The sequence below is a fragment of the Amphiura filiformis genome, chromosome 8, assembly GCF_039555335.1.
Source record: "Amphiura filiformis chromosome 8, Afil_fr2py, whole genome shotgun sequence".
In the NCBI taxonomy this organism is placed as follows: domain Eukaryota; kingdom Metazoa; phylum Echinodermata; class Ophiuroidea; order Amphilepidida; family Amphiuridae; genus Amphiura; species Amphiura filiformis.
Window position 1 is genome coordinate 36,528,385 of NC_092635.1, and position 15,728 is coordinate 36,544,112.

At 35.4% G+C, this 15,728-nt stretch overlaps 1 protein-coding gene and 1 long non-coding RNA gene across 3 annotated transcripts in view; both read right to left on the bottom strand.

Annotated features, from left to right (window-relative positions):
- The window catches only part of LOC140158986 (PDZ domain-containing protein 2-like), a 147,690-nt gene that overhangs the window by 72,131 nt on the left and 59,831 nt on the right, over positions 1-15,728 (bottom strand). The window lies entirely within an intron of this gene.
- Positions 3,891-8,623, bottom strand: LOC140158985 (uncharacterized). Its single transcript, XR_011859840.1, has 3 exons — positions 8,233-8,623; positions 7,175-7,293; positions 3,891-5,591 (listed from the first exon to the last, which is right to left on the bottom strand). It is a non-coding gene; the product is annotated as an uncharacterized lncRNA (long non-coding RNA).

Consider the following 15,728-nt stretch of genomic DNA (forward strand, 5'->3'; position numbering starts at 1 on the left):
AATTTTTGCTGATTACAATTTTTCAAATTATTGACATTAAAAAAAACTTTGGCAACTGTCAAATACCTGTGAAAGTCGAGATTGCAATTTTCCTGACATGTATGCACTATGCACATAACTGTACTTGCCTACATTTGATTTCCTTTTTTTATCCCCCCCCCCCCTTTTTTCAAAACTCAAGGAATCCCAGAGGAAAAATTGAAACCTTGATAAAAATCCTAGAAAAAAAAAATCTCAAAATTGGTATAGACAGCATGAATAATTATCATAATACTATGAGTATAATGATGGTAATCTAAGTGTAATTATGATTGTGTGTCATGCATTATTGCCATGGATACATGTACACAAACTAAACTGCATGCCTGTATACAATATTGTATTCTGCTACAAAATTAGTGCATAATTGCGTGCAACAGATGTGACTGAATTGAAAAGGTTTCTGGTGAAAAAGCTATCATTTGCATTACAAAGAATTTTCAATTTAGTCTATTTTTACACATATGGTTAAATGTACACTCTCTACATTAAAATTTTGCTTAATATACTATGCAATACTAGGTTGTATAATATGCAGCAGTGTAAAATTTTATTTAGTCCACATAACAGGGTCCGAGTTAAGTCCTAGTTCACCAGAGTCTCAGCCCTCCAGTTTACCGAAGGCACAAAGGCAATTAGCTATGGGTGCGCCCTATGGTGATGCCCTTGTGCCCAATTTTAAGGATTTCCCATAACGTTGAATAGCATGTAAATTGACTAGGTACCATCACACCACCACATTGGGTTCGTTACTTTTAATGCACTCGGTGTTTCTACCGTCCCGACTCAAACGATTCTAGAAGTTGTTCTCACAAGCCCCGCCTACTTTCCCTGCCTTCTCGGCAACCCGAAGTAACTTTTTCCATTGGTTTGTGTGGTGCAAAATGAGGAAAATACCAATATTTGGCAACGAATTACAGGAATTCCAGTCATAGATCTCGACTGAAAATGGATACATTAGGTAAGTAACACTTTCATTTATGTCATATCAAAAATTGTTGGAGATCTATGACCAGTTTGGTAGATAATCGAGTTGAAATGTGGGCATGTTTTTGGCATGGTCTAGGTGGGAATAACAGGTTCGTACATGTAAACTCAATGGGAATCTCTTACGACTAGGCTAAAATACAACAATATTTTGTAAATTTTCCTCGTAAAGAAAAGATCGGTCAAGGAAACCTATATGAATATGTTGTCAATACTTCACTTGACCCAAATATATGATTTATTTTTGTAATGAGAGAATCGCACATGGAATTTTAGAGGATTTTGATAGCAGTTCCGCTTTTACCGTAGAAAAGCTGCTCTGTCATGAGCCGGAAATTCCATCATGAGCCTAGATCCTGATTTGTTTTGCCAATTGAAGCTTCTAATGTTGGCTGAATGTTTTGATGATATCATGAAAGTCAATCTGTGACAAGATGTAATTTTGCTACGGAAAGTGCTATGACAAAACGATTTTCAGTTTTGGCTTTCTTTATAATCAAGGAGTTTAATTTGATATAAAATGATGCAGTGTTTGATGGCAAAATTTGACTGAATTCACCTTTCAGGGGATGTAATTTTCTTGACAGGGGGTCATGAATATGTCGGTGACTGAAGTCAATTTTTATGACCCCCCCTCCATCAGCGGATCGCGGGCTAAAATTTTACGACCCCCAATCGTGGGTCAAAATTTTAGGACCCCCCTTCTGTCAAAATTTTAGAGCGGAGTACACGAAGCGCGTTAAAATTTTTGACCATAAGCGTAAAGAAGGCGCACGGAGAGCGCAAAAATCTTGCATTGTATAAAGATTGTGTGCACATTTTGTTCAAAAAAGTGTAAGAAAAGTTACACCAGTCGCCAGCCCTTAATAATTCTATAACCCCCTATTTTGATTGCTACAAAATTATAACCCCCTATTTTTGGTCTTAAAATTCTATGACCCCCAGTATATTCATGACCCCCCTTCTGAAGAAAATGATAGCCCCTTATACCTATAAGGGGCTCAGCTGTGCAATAATTATGAGCCCTGGAAGGAGGGTAAAATTGGGGGGCAAGCAAGCGATCCGAGGGGGGGCAAGCAATTTTGGCACACATTCATGGGGTGCCTTTTAAATAAAATGCTCTAAAAAGGCTTAGGAAAACAGTATGGAAACGCTGAAATATGCAAATTTTCATGCTCGCTGTGCTCATAACATATCTAGACCTTTTAAGGTTTGCAAATTGGGATCCCAAAAATTTGGCATGTGTTGGGGCAAAGATTTTTGGCAGGCCAAAAGAGGGAAAAGCGATTATTTTGCAGGCTGAGAGGGGGGCAAGCTATTTTTTGGTAGGTCGCTCGGACATGCTATTACCCCCGATAATTATTGCACAGCCCCTAATATGGCACATAAATGAACCCTGTGGTGTGCAACCCGATGGTGGAGGGGGGGATTAGGGGCACCAGTGGCAAAACTACACTTTCATTGCAATCAAGGGAACAGCTAGCTGGGGGTAAATCTGCCACCACCGCCAAGGGGGGGGCTGGGGAATACAGATGCATGTGCTCATTTGGGGGAAGTGGGTGGGCAAGGATTTCAAACCAAGCAGCTGTAACAGCCCCATGCGAGATTTGTGCCACTGTCCCAGCTTTACCCTGACAAATTTTCTAAAATCCTCTTTTTCTTTTTCAGGCCTACTAAAAGGTCAGAGCTACACTGTACAAGTAACAACCAACTGCCAGACACCATTAACCAATGCCACTGTGAGCCATTTCATGTCACATTTTGCAGCGGAGGCAGATGGAAGTCATGGAACAAATGAAATATTAAAAGGACTGAAATAATGACCGGATTCAGAAACGCACTTCAATCTCACTAATTGAAGAACAATACTTGTGTTGAAAGTCGGGACTCATAAATTAGGTGTAACAGAATGTGTGAAAATTTATTAAGATCTATTAGAAATATTCAATCCAATAGATTAGAATTCAATCTAATTCAATTTTAATATATGGGATTAAAATTGCTTAGATTGATTTTTAACCCCTTAGATTAAAATCAAATTAGATGTATTCAAATTAGATTTTTTTAAATCCATCCAAATGTTTTTTAGATTAAAAATCAAATAAGATTGAATTCTAGATTGAATATTTCTAATAGATTAGATCCAATTTTGGATTTGTCCCAGATCACAATCACTTAGAGGGAATATGCTGAATTGTATTATAAAAATAAAGACTGCACAAAAAAGTAACGTTGTAGCTGTTATAAACATGCCTGTAGCGTTTGAACTAATGATTGTGTTCACAATATTTCAACATAGAAAGAAGGATGATTTATTTACGCGCATTTTGATACCCCATTAGTCCAATCTCGTTCAATAATAACAACACAGCAGTGTTTTTAAAGAAAAATACCCGAATTGAAAGTTGCGGTTATTTGTATTGATATGAAGTCATTGATTGAAACCATTGATTGCTGTAAATGGCAACTTTTTAATTTGTGGTTTTTCTTTAAAAGCACTATGTACTGTGTTATCAGTATTGAACAACTTTTCACAAATGGGGTATCAAAATGAGCGTAAATAAATCATCCTTCTTTCTATGTAGAAATATTGTGGAAACGATTACTACTTCTGAACTTATAGGCATATTTCAGCTGTGTTACTTTTTGTGCAGACTTTTTATTGGATATCTTCCATCACACAATAGAGGATACATGTAGTAAAAAAATCCCCATCATTTATTATCTATTAAGTAGGTGTGTTCAACTGTTTTGGTTTGTTGGACTTCCTTCTTCATACTTTTTAATGAAAAAAAATAGTGCTTTTATTTTTTCACTTCCTTACAGATCTCAAAATAAATTAAAACAATGATCAAAGCTACATATTCACCATGCATTTTTGTTTATTTCATGAACTCTTGTCTTTCTAATAATTATGTACCAGAGAAATAGGTGTAAAAATACATTTAGTAATGAAGTATGAGATAATGAGTGCAAAAAGACCATTTATTTACAGTCTATTGGCAGCCACTAGTCTTTTGAGAAGGCTTTTGTTCAGACCTTCATTTGGGGGGACCCTTTGTCAAGGCCATTTGGCACCACTTGTCAAGAGGAATGAAGAACACCTTGAAGTTAACAAAGATCAGGGGCATAAAGGCCAAAACTGAAAAACTGCAGGCAATGGCCCTGACTGAAATTCGAGTCCAGCTTGTGTGTTAATATGGTGCCTTCACAAAAGACTACATTGTAGCATTGACTGACATCGGCTAGTCTTTCCTGAAGGCTTTGGGTGTGAATGCATTGATGCACAGTCACAGCTTTCATGAAAGAAACAGTGTCTGCCAATAATAAACTATGAACACTTACACTCCTTTAAAAGCATTTATAAGTCAAGGGTTTACATGTAGGACCTTCTTTTATTTTAGTTTTATGTTAAGGGTTTACATGTAGGGTCTTCTTTTATTTATTTAATAAATAACAGACATTAACGAGGCCTTATCTGCAATAGCTGCCAAGTGTCATATTTTAGATAAATTATCAAAATGTCTATGGGGCAGCTATTGCAGTTAGGCCTTCTGGTCCTAAACCCTTGATTAGTGGACTGGATACTCATCATATTTACGGGGATGAAGGTAAACCAGTAGCAGCTACTAAACAATTTGGTCTACAATTACTCTATCCTGCATCCGCTAATCCTAAGGTGCGCTAGTCATAAATGTCACTAGTCCAAGAAAAAAATGGTCGCTAGTCCTAATGGCTGCAGATTTTCCATTGCTAAGGTCTTGTAAACCTTATTTATTTTTGGACTTGTGAACCATTTCCTATTTTTTTCGGACTAGCGATCCGTATTTTTGGACTAGGGAACCTTGGCTATACATTGGTTCCCCTCAAGTTCAGTAGTGACGTAGGTGCATATTTTAGTGGGCGCCGTATTGAATCGTGTGCGTATAGTTAATTGTGTAGCAAAAAAGGGTGGTTCGTGTGGCGCAGCCATGAAAAGACATTGACGTCACTGCTGAATTTGAGGCAAACCAAAGAAAAGTGCCTAGAACATTTCCAATAATTCCATGCAACTTTTACAGCCTGTAAGGAACTATGCATTACGATTACATCACATGATGTCAGAGTCATTTGTTGAGGTCCTTATTATTTTAATAATTGGAGCAAACATTTACTAGTTAGTTTATGCACCACATAAATTACTATGCAAGTATTTAAGTTCTCATCAAATGTTCACCCTCCAGAAAAGATTTTCTTCAAAAAATTTAATTGTTGACATAATGTTGGGAAAGTTTTCAATGCATGCAGTGATAGCCCTACTACGGCCTTTTGACTGTGGTGGTCCAAAACCATGCTATATCGTAAAACCTGGCTATATCCAGAGAACTGCTAAACCCAGACTGCTAATTCCCCTTTTGGGTGGAGCGGTTAGTGGGTTTTAGCAGTTCTCGGATATAGTGTGTTTAAAAAGCCCTATAGTACGGCTAGCGAGTGATGCGACAGATAACAGATGCCAGCTGTTGACTTCCAAACCATCATCCTCTTTGTCTTTCACGAAACCAGTATCCTCAGTAGTACTGCTGCACCTGGAAATTGGAATAAAATAAAATAATAGCCAATGATTAATTATTACACATTATTATCAGGATTATGGTATCTAGGCTGTTTGTGTGCCTTAAGGGGTACTACACCCCTGCCCAATTTTGTGCCTATTTGTGCATTTTTCTCAAAAATTATAGGGCATTGGGGACAAGTAAGATATGTATATTATAGGGGCAAGGACTACAACTACTGCACTGGAAATTTTATATCAGCACAGACAACAGTTGTGGAGTTACAGTCAAAAATGAGGAAAACTAGTCACGATTATCGCACTTTCAGTTTCCCACGCGTTTGAGCGGGAATTGGATTGCGTACTTTTTCGATGTCTGGTGAGCAAATTTTATCAATATTTTGAGAAAATGATGTCAAATTTTCTATTCTGTATTGTTTGGTAATAATGTCTTTTGCCAATAGTATGTTTAAAGTTGTAATTTTGTGTTTTTGATCGCAAAGATCGGATATTTTCGTTCGATTCAATTCTGAACCCTTCGCAAGGGTGCCGATTTCGACAGAACTTTGACGATAATTTTGCCTTTTGGACACTAAAATGCTTTCGATCCTTAATTTTGTTTCAACCGAGTCTTAAATTAGCAAGCACAATACGGTTGAATGATGAAATTTTAAAGATTTTTTTTCAAGTTTCTAACCGGCGCAAATCGTTAAGTGTGTATTTCCCATTGACATCCAAAATGGGAAATACGAGTCTGATGGACATAGGAGCGGCGTCCATGAGACTCAGCGAGTCTAGGGAAAACCAATATTTGATCAAAAAATCAATAACTACTTGCTTTGAGTTGCTGAATTTTCAGTACAGTAGTTGGGAGTCCTTGCCCTATACATATCTTACTTGTCCCCAATGTGCTATAATTTTTGCGAAAAATGCAAAAAATAAGCACAAAATTGGCCAGGGGTGTAGTACTCCCTTAAAGCCTTAATGTACTATCTTTTTAAATTTTTAGATTTTCCTTCCAAAATGATAAATTATTGTAGCAGAGTCATGATATGCTATTTCAATAGGTGTGAGGTCAAAGGTCATAAAGTCAAAAGTAGTCACTTGCAATCATTTTGCAATTTTAATTTTTTTATGAACTGTGAGAGCGGAGACAGATTTAAAGCACTAATCTGTAATTTACTAAGTCTACTAGTCGTGCATAGTTTCATGGGCATAGCCATCTTTTTTTTTTAGTAAGGAGGGCAAAATAAAACTTAGGTGGTACACAAAAACTCTGCATTGCAAAAAAAGTTGCATCATACAATTATACATAGAGAGGTTGTATGTCTTTGAGCTTCTAAAAAGGCTTTATTGGGACGTAGTACGCAAAAATTTAGTTTTTACACTATTTTCGGTCATGATCAGGTTAATTTCGGTGAAAAGGGTTCCTTGTCCCTTTTCTTTTCTTTTGCCCTTCTGATTTTCTCTTTTATTTTTTGTCAGAGGGACACTTTCATTTCATATATACCTGTCGTGCCTGAGAATTAAATATAGGAACACATAGGAATAAGGTATTGGCATTTTGTGTGGTGTGCTGCACCCCTTGGCTACAACTTTGTAAATGAAATTACTTACATCCTCCTCAATAAGGAAAGCTGTGCTGTTCGGTTGCAGGTGCTTTGCTTCAGCGTGTGTTTATAGTTCAGATTTTTGGAAGATATGCCTTGCTGAATGGACCTTTAGTGTGCCAGTTTCTGGAAAGACAATACAGTATGACATTGTAATTAAAGCCATTGTAACATTTGCTAAGGGAAAGCCCTGAATATTTTTCAAAATTCTGTTTTTACACGATTGCTTTGTAAACATATAGTAGGCCTACATACTCTGCAAAAATCAAGACTTTATGTTTGCTCACTTGCTGTGGGTTGCGATTGAGACTGAAGATGAAGTCAAAATCATATTTTCCTATCGACGAATCAAACGGGGACCAAACTATCTCACCTAAAATGTGAAATGATCGCCCTTGAAGGATATTTTAAACTGCATTCTACCACCCGTGTTACACGCAGACAAAAGAATGATGACAGTTTACAACACAAAAGAATCTCACATCAAATTTTAAGCGGGTTTAATCCACCCAATTGGGCACTCACAACACCTGTTTGGTGCATGCAGGGACCCTAATAAGGCCAAATAAAAAAATAAACATGTTTCACGTCCCTCCGCTTCCTTTTTTGAGGTTTCTTCAAATATATTTTTATTTTTTGAAATTCGGTTATAACTTTTCAAAATATATGTCTAGGAAGTTAGGATGCTTTCTATAGCCTTGTTAAGATACAAGAAACACGTTAGGAAGGTTTTGTGATCATTTGAGGGGGGTGTAACTCTCCTCCTTTTCCAGGCATTATTGTATACGCTAAAACACTGAGCTCTAAGTATGGCTATTTACACCAATTTTGTGATAAAAATAGAAAATAAAAAGACCCCTCTTCCTCCTTTTTTTCGAAAAACCGGACGTGAAACATGTTTTTTATTTTACTTTGCCTAATGGCCGACCAAATCCTGACCATGACTTGGCTCGTTGGATTAAGTCTATACTATAGCGAATCCTCACTGCCAGTTAAAATTAATGTTGTGTCGTTTAGTTTTACTTGTGCATGAAAAAAATTAATGAGTTATAAAAAGAAACTCACCTTGCAGAGTCGAGGTACAAACAACACACCCAACATACTCAGCCAGGAGAGCGGTATACATACACATACACGACATACACTGTATTGCAATGATCATGAATGTACAGTCATGACAGTGCATGAACAACAGATCTGTGTGATGCAGTTGTGAATGGGACAAATCTCGTCATGTTTTCGTGTAGTCCGAGGTGCTCTGGCGATAACACTCCGATCGCCAGGCAATCTACTACGTGTAGTAGGCCAGTGGGACAACGAAAACGCTACGTGAGCGAGCTAGTTTTCGTGGTATATTCGATGTCCGTGGCCTTAAACTGTCCTTATCCATCATGTCATTTGCTTCTCTAAATATTCAGTGAATTGAATACTAATATTACTATTGCAAACTAGTCCAAGCACGCATCGCTAAAATGAGGCAAATAATTGATTTTTAGCAACTGGATACTTCTGTCAGTGTTATGACTGTCGCAAAAACAGCTGATCGAGGTCAGAGGTGAAATCTGTCAATCAAACTACTTTCACAGCATGCTAAATGGCACCTGAACTTAGGGAAATATTTTGCGAAGGCATTGAGGTGGTGTGAGGTACCATTTTGAAGTTGCTTTGGATTAACAGCAATCTTTAAATTCCTATTCGAGGGCTGCAGCGTCTTGGACTTTGATGTCCACAGATAAGGTGGACTTGAGTCTAAATCCAAGCTAAAGTTCTGAAACACTCTTACTGATATGCATTCTATATGTGCATTCATTCGTACAAAAATGTCCTCTAATGTATAATATCTGTAGAAATACAGTACCCACAATACCATATAAATAACATGTGCCAAATGTGCAATAAAATATATAATATAGCCTAAATAAATACAAAGAAATAATAATGAATAAATAAAAACAGAATAAATTAGCCGATTCATACTGAACAATTAATTTCAAAGTTACAATTTTGTGGAAGTATTAAAATTTGACAATTTAATTAAAAAATCCAACTTACGTGAAATATCTCTAATTTGATAATCTAACGTAAGTAGTTTATATTTAGTACAGTCAGCTTTGAGCTGAATGCAGCTGACTATAGTTAGGATATATAATAGAGGATATTATCTTTAAGCAATTAACCAAATTTATTAAGACAACAAGTATACAAACAAAATAATAAAAGCAGATCAGAATGAATCAGCATATAAGGCAGGGTGGGGTCCAATTGCTGATCTCATCTTTTGTGCAACAACTCCCAGGAGATGGTGGGTACACTTTCAACTGCCTTCTTTGATGCATACACTCCGAGAATATAGTAGGGGCTAACCACACACCGAAAGGTTGTTGAGAACTGTGCCACATGTCTGTGTGAATAGACAATAAACTGGCTATACTGCCGCATGATCCCACATGATAGGGTGAGGTCGAGACGCACATCAGACATCTTTCAATCAAATGACATTGGATGTCTCTTAATATCTTGGGCGTGGCTGGTGCTTAGTATTGAATAGCAGTAGAGCATAGATATGATCAATACTTTGCATAGAAACCAATCAAATACAAAATTATACAATGTATGTACATGTACTCAGTCTAATGACAGAGGTATCTAAAGTAACCAACATGTCCAGGATCTGTTCCTGCAGGGGGCTCAGTGGGGATTTCAGAGTTATGTGGATCACCCAAAAATGGCTAATTTTACATGATTTTTTTAACAAAGTGGGAGGGCTTCATTCATTCATTCATTCATTCATTCATTTTATTTCCATAAAAAACTGACATTCACAAAAACAATCAAATTAAAAATTTACAGAAAACAACACATTATGGAGGAAGAGGCTGGAAGGCCAATAAGGCCAGATATATCGCCTCCCCCTAGAAATTATAAAGTTACAAATAACATTTATACAAAAAAATCAATCAAACATCACATAAAAAGGAATCACTAACCAAAAGACAAGACAAGGACGGTGCTTAAAGATAATATATTAAGTATATTTTGAGATTAACATTTCTTTTAATTGATAACGAAATGTTTAATAGATCTGGAGTTTTTCACAAAAATACCTAGTGAATTCCAAAGGATGGGGCCTTTAGTGCAATTATGCGTGATCAGAAAAAACTTTTTGTTTTTAGTCAAATTTAAGTCGTTTACATGTCTTGTCTTGTAGTTATTTACATCAGAGCGTTTGGAAAAATAATTATTAAATATAAGAGGGAATTCATTAATAGAATACTTGTACATGAATGTACCCAAATCTAGTGTGTACATATCTTCGATAGTTAAGATGTTATAGTTTGCAAACAACGGTCCTGTATGTTCTCTGTAGTGACTGTTTGCTATCGTTCTTATAGCCCACTTTTGGAGTTTCATTAATTTACTTAAGTAAGTTTTACAGGTATCCCCCATACAAGTATTCCATAATTAAGATAGGGCATTATCAAAGTACAATAAAGGGTATGTAAAATACGTTCTGGTACATAATGTTTTAGTTTGGTCATGACACCAACATTTCTTGACACTGTTTTTGAAATACAATCTATGTGGCTTTTCCAAGTGAGACATTCATCTATTAACACACCAAGAAACTTGGTTTGTTGTACTCTTTCTAAGGTAGTGTAGTTAAGTATGATTCTCAGATCATTAATTTGTGTCATTTTTGGCGTTCCTAGTATCATGTAATTTGTTTTACTGGCATTAACAGACAATTTATTTGCTCTGAACCAATTGCTCACTTCCTCTAGTTCTTTGTTTATAAGATTGACTTGCTTTTCTATGTTTTCATGTGAATATAAAATTGTTGTATCATCTGCAAAGAGGATGAAATCAAGTATATTAGACGTATTAGTTATATCATTTATATATAGTATAAATAAAAGAGGGCCGAGAATAGATCCTTGCGGAACTCCGCAAATTACATTTTTCAATTCTGATGAATGGCAATTATAAGATACATATTGTTTCCTGTTACTTAAATAACTTCTGAACCAGTCTAAGACAATGCCACGAAGGCCATAGTGTTCTAGTTTGTGAAGGAGAATATTGTGATCAATTGTATCAAATGCCTTAGACAAGTCCAAAAATATTCCAACAGTCGTCTCGTTTCTCTCAACCGCGAAATTTATTTTATCTACCATTTGTTCAATAGCCATAGAGGTTGAGTGCTTTGGTCTAAAACCAAATTGTTTAGTGTTAAGGATTCCTTGAGTATCAATATAATCCATACATCTGTTAAAAACTAATCTTTCAAGAATTTTGGAAAAACATGGTAGGAGAGAAGCGGGACGATAATTTGAGAAAACTTCAACATCTTGTTTTTTGAAAAGTGGTATGACCTTAGCTACTTTCATTTTATCTGGAACAATTCCGGTAGAAATAGATAAATTAAATATCATATTAAGAGGTTTGGCAATTTCTCGACTTACTTTTTTTATGATTAGATTGCCAATATTGTCGTGACCACCACTCTTATTTAACTTTAACTTATCTATAATTTTGATTATATCAAGTTCAACAATTGGTTTCAGGTACATACTCCCAGATATGGTATCGTTTAGATAATCAAAATAATGTTTCCCTTTGTGTTGAATGGTTGAAGCAAGATTAGGACCTATATTTACAAAAAAATCATTAAATTTATTTGAGATATCTTGAGGATTGTTGATAGTATTGCCACCTTCATCTTTAAATTTACTTTGAGTCGATTGTTTTTTTTTTCTCCAATAACATCATTGATTGTTTTCCATGTTTGTTTCATATTGCATTTAGCATGCAAAAAAAAAAAAAAAAAATATTTTCGTTTCGATTTTCGAAGAAGCATTTGTAACTTATTTTTATATGTCTTAAATAATTGACAATTTCTAGCATTAGGTGATTTAATATATTGTTTATACAATAAATTCTTTTTATTAATACTCTTAAGTAAACCTTTGGTGATCCATGGTGCTATTGGTTCTTTTCTTCTATTACCCGTGCATTTTTTTTAATGGGATACAATCATCATATAAAGTATTAAAAGTATCAATAAATGTATTATAATCATCATTTGCATTATTATTGTCAAGAGTTTCGTCCCATTTAACCTCTGACAGTCGTTTTTTAAACTTAGATACATTAACATCACTATGAATTCTTTTGTAAGTTGCCTTATTCGTTTTTTCATTTCGTTTATGTATTTCAAGATTGGTTGACAAAGTAGTTGGAAAATGGTCACTTATGTCTGTAATCAAAATTGTCGATTTGATTATATTTTCATTGGTTGTCAGAATATTGTCAATAATTGTAGCTGATGTTGGCGTAATTCTAGTTGGTTTATAAATTGTAGGCGTCAATGAACATGAGTAAAGAAGTTCAAGATAATCATGAGTGGGTCTGTGACTATCTACCTTTAGTAAATCAATGTTGAAATCACCCATTATATATATCTGTTTTCTGTCTGATGTTAATTTTTTTAAAAGAGGGTCAAAATCCGTCATAAAGTCATTTATTGAATTGTGAGCCCTGTATAACACACCGACTACAGCATTTTTAGAAGAATTACATTCAATTTCTATAAAACACGACTCATAATTAGAGTGGGCATGACAAAGATCTGGCCTAAGTTTATACTTAACTTTATCAGAGATATAAAGGCACACGCCTCCTTTACCTCGTCCAATCCTGTTCATATATTCTAAATTGTAGCCAGGAAGATTATACATATTCGAGGTGTGTCTTTCAAATGTGTTTCGGAAATACCAATAACATCGAAATCTTGATCTAGCGTATTAATACATTGTTTAAATTTAGCGAAATTTTTGGATAAGCTTCGAATATTAACATGTAACATGTTAAAGTTTCCACTACTTGCTTTCGGATCTGAACAGAACTGTGTAGGGGTAAGATATGAACAATCGTGTATATCGTCGTTTACAGTATTTACTACATCACTATAGATCTTGCTCGAATTACAATCAAATGTTAATGGGTTAAATACCATGTCATTATATTTTTCTAGGTCTGTATCTGTTAAATTAACGTGGTATGCTTGGTTTAAGTTGTCAGCTTCTGCTTCGATATCAGAATTATCGCTATTATCAATGGGTTCAATGCATTTCGAGCAGATCCAATCCTTTGGATTTAGACATTTTAATTGTTTAGGCTTTAATAAGGTACATTTTTTATGAACGTAACCGTTACAAATTTTACATGATATATCCTTGTGACATTGTTTTACAATTTTTGAGCACTTAACACATACATCCTTAATATTAACAGACATAACAGAAAGAAAACACCAACAATATATAACTCTTACCAATTTCTAATACAAAAATGTTAAAAGATAAAAAATAATTGCAATTAAAGTTCTTTGTTAATTGCAAACAAATCAAATAAGGTAGAAACCATCTGGGTCAAAAAAAAACAGACAGAAAATAAATCAGCAAAATATTGAAATCGAACATAAATAAATTTGTTGTATACTTTATAAGTATCATTTTCAAATTTTCAAAGAGCTTTTAAGACTTTTGACTTATATACAGTATTTCCTTCATTTACTTTACCTGGTTGGTTTCTTTTTTTTTTTTTTTTTTTTCTTCTTTTTTTTTTAAATTTGACATGGTTATTTCATGATTATTGCCAAAATAAGAACGTCTCCATATTGCATAATTATAGACACCTCACTTGTATTTTGTAATATATTTTGTTTTTGGTGTTTTTTTGCTATATCTCTCTAAAATAAATAGTTTTTTGAACACATTTTTACAAGGTATTTATTTATAAGGTAATTTCTTTGATGCATAAACTTTTTCTGACACTAGTCTGTTGTAGTTCTCCGGGGTAGTCCCTTGTACATAATATGAGTTCAGATCAGTTAATTTGAATCCTTGTAAGTTTTCCAGTCCAAATCTGGTCTATTTCGAGGTTTGTACTGCAATGACACCTTTGTTCCAGCCACAACAATCTTTGTAGATTGATGCTGCTCCTTCCTTATGTTATAAGCAATGGAAGCAAGTCTGCCACGTTCTCTTTTCATTTCTGGTGGCAAATCGTCAAGTACACGAAGTTTGCAACCCCGTTTCATATTGTTCAGGTTACCAAAGAATGCTCTATCGGAATCAAATCCAAAGCGCACTATCACTGGTCGTGGTGGTAGTTTCCCATCACTATCGCATCTAGCATGACGTGATTGGGGAAGACGGTGGCAAGAAGTCATAACTACACCTCTTTCTAACTGTTCCTCTGAACATGAATAGTTGTGATGCCACACATCCAGCATTACCATTTTTGTGTCTTCATTTTGTTCTTCTTCTACGCCATAGACCAGTAAATTTCTTTTCCTGTCATGTATCTCAAGGAGCAACAGTTTCTCCTCTAGTAATTGAACCTTTTTGTCCATTTCAGCTTTTAATTCTGGAACTTTCTTCTGCTCAATATCGTCAAGCCTCTGTGCGTGGGAACCAGTTGCCTGTTCTACATCGTTAAGAGTAGACCGTACCGTTGTCAAATCATCCTTGATTTGTTTAATATCTTGTTGGTTTTCAGACAATTTTGAGAGTATGTCATTCTTCATATCCAACATTTCTTCCCGCATTTCTTTCCTCATATCTAGCATAAATTGTTTCAGATCAGAGTTACTCACGTCAGAGTCGCCGGCAATACTACTGTTTCTAACTTGTTGTGTCACTTTATCATCCGATCGTGTGTCATCCGACATGTTTTCACTATGTGTATTGTCTATCGGTAGATGTAGATCAATGTCCTAATCGATGTATCGATCTCCTTTGTGGTAGCACTAGCTGACTGACTGTGAATTTTTGGTATCAGTCAGTGTAGGTCCGTGTCACAACAATAATATTAGGTTCAAAGTCACGGATGTCATCATATAAGTTAATATAAATTGTAGATATACCTTTAGACGGGTTCTTGAAACAATAAATTTCAGGTTCAAGCAGAATATTTGCTGCGTAGGAGTATGAAATTGTAGATTTTAGCCGATTTCTCGGAGACCCAAATGATTCACGTCTTCACGTCTTCACACTCAGAGCGCCATCTATCTGTACCACCAAAGGCCACCCCCAGATCATTCTGCTTGGTGTATCGGTGACTCAATTTCTGGTTGAAGCTTGAAATATTTTGTACACTGTATAACCCAAGAAAGCCCCTATTGAAGCTTGTTTCCATTGGGGTCCATTTGACGGGTTGGGAACAGTCAGGGGTTCACACCCTACTCTTTTCAAAACAGGCAGCGAGAGACATGTACAGGTTTTGCTCTCTGCACAAGGGACAGACGGCTTAAAGCCATATTATAACATTTGCTGAGGAGGACGCCCTCACTGATTTTTTAAAATTAATTTATTTACACCATTATATTGTACTTTATTAAACCAATATACCCTGAAAAAATCAAGACTCTAGTCTAGGTGCTGTAGTTTTGTCAAAATCCGAGATTTTGAATAAAACGCCTGAATCAGCATTTTATTATTACGATGGAATTATTAGTCGAACGCATACACGATGTTCATAACTCATTGTTCTAATGA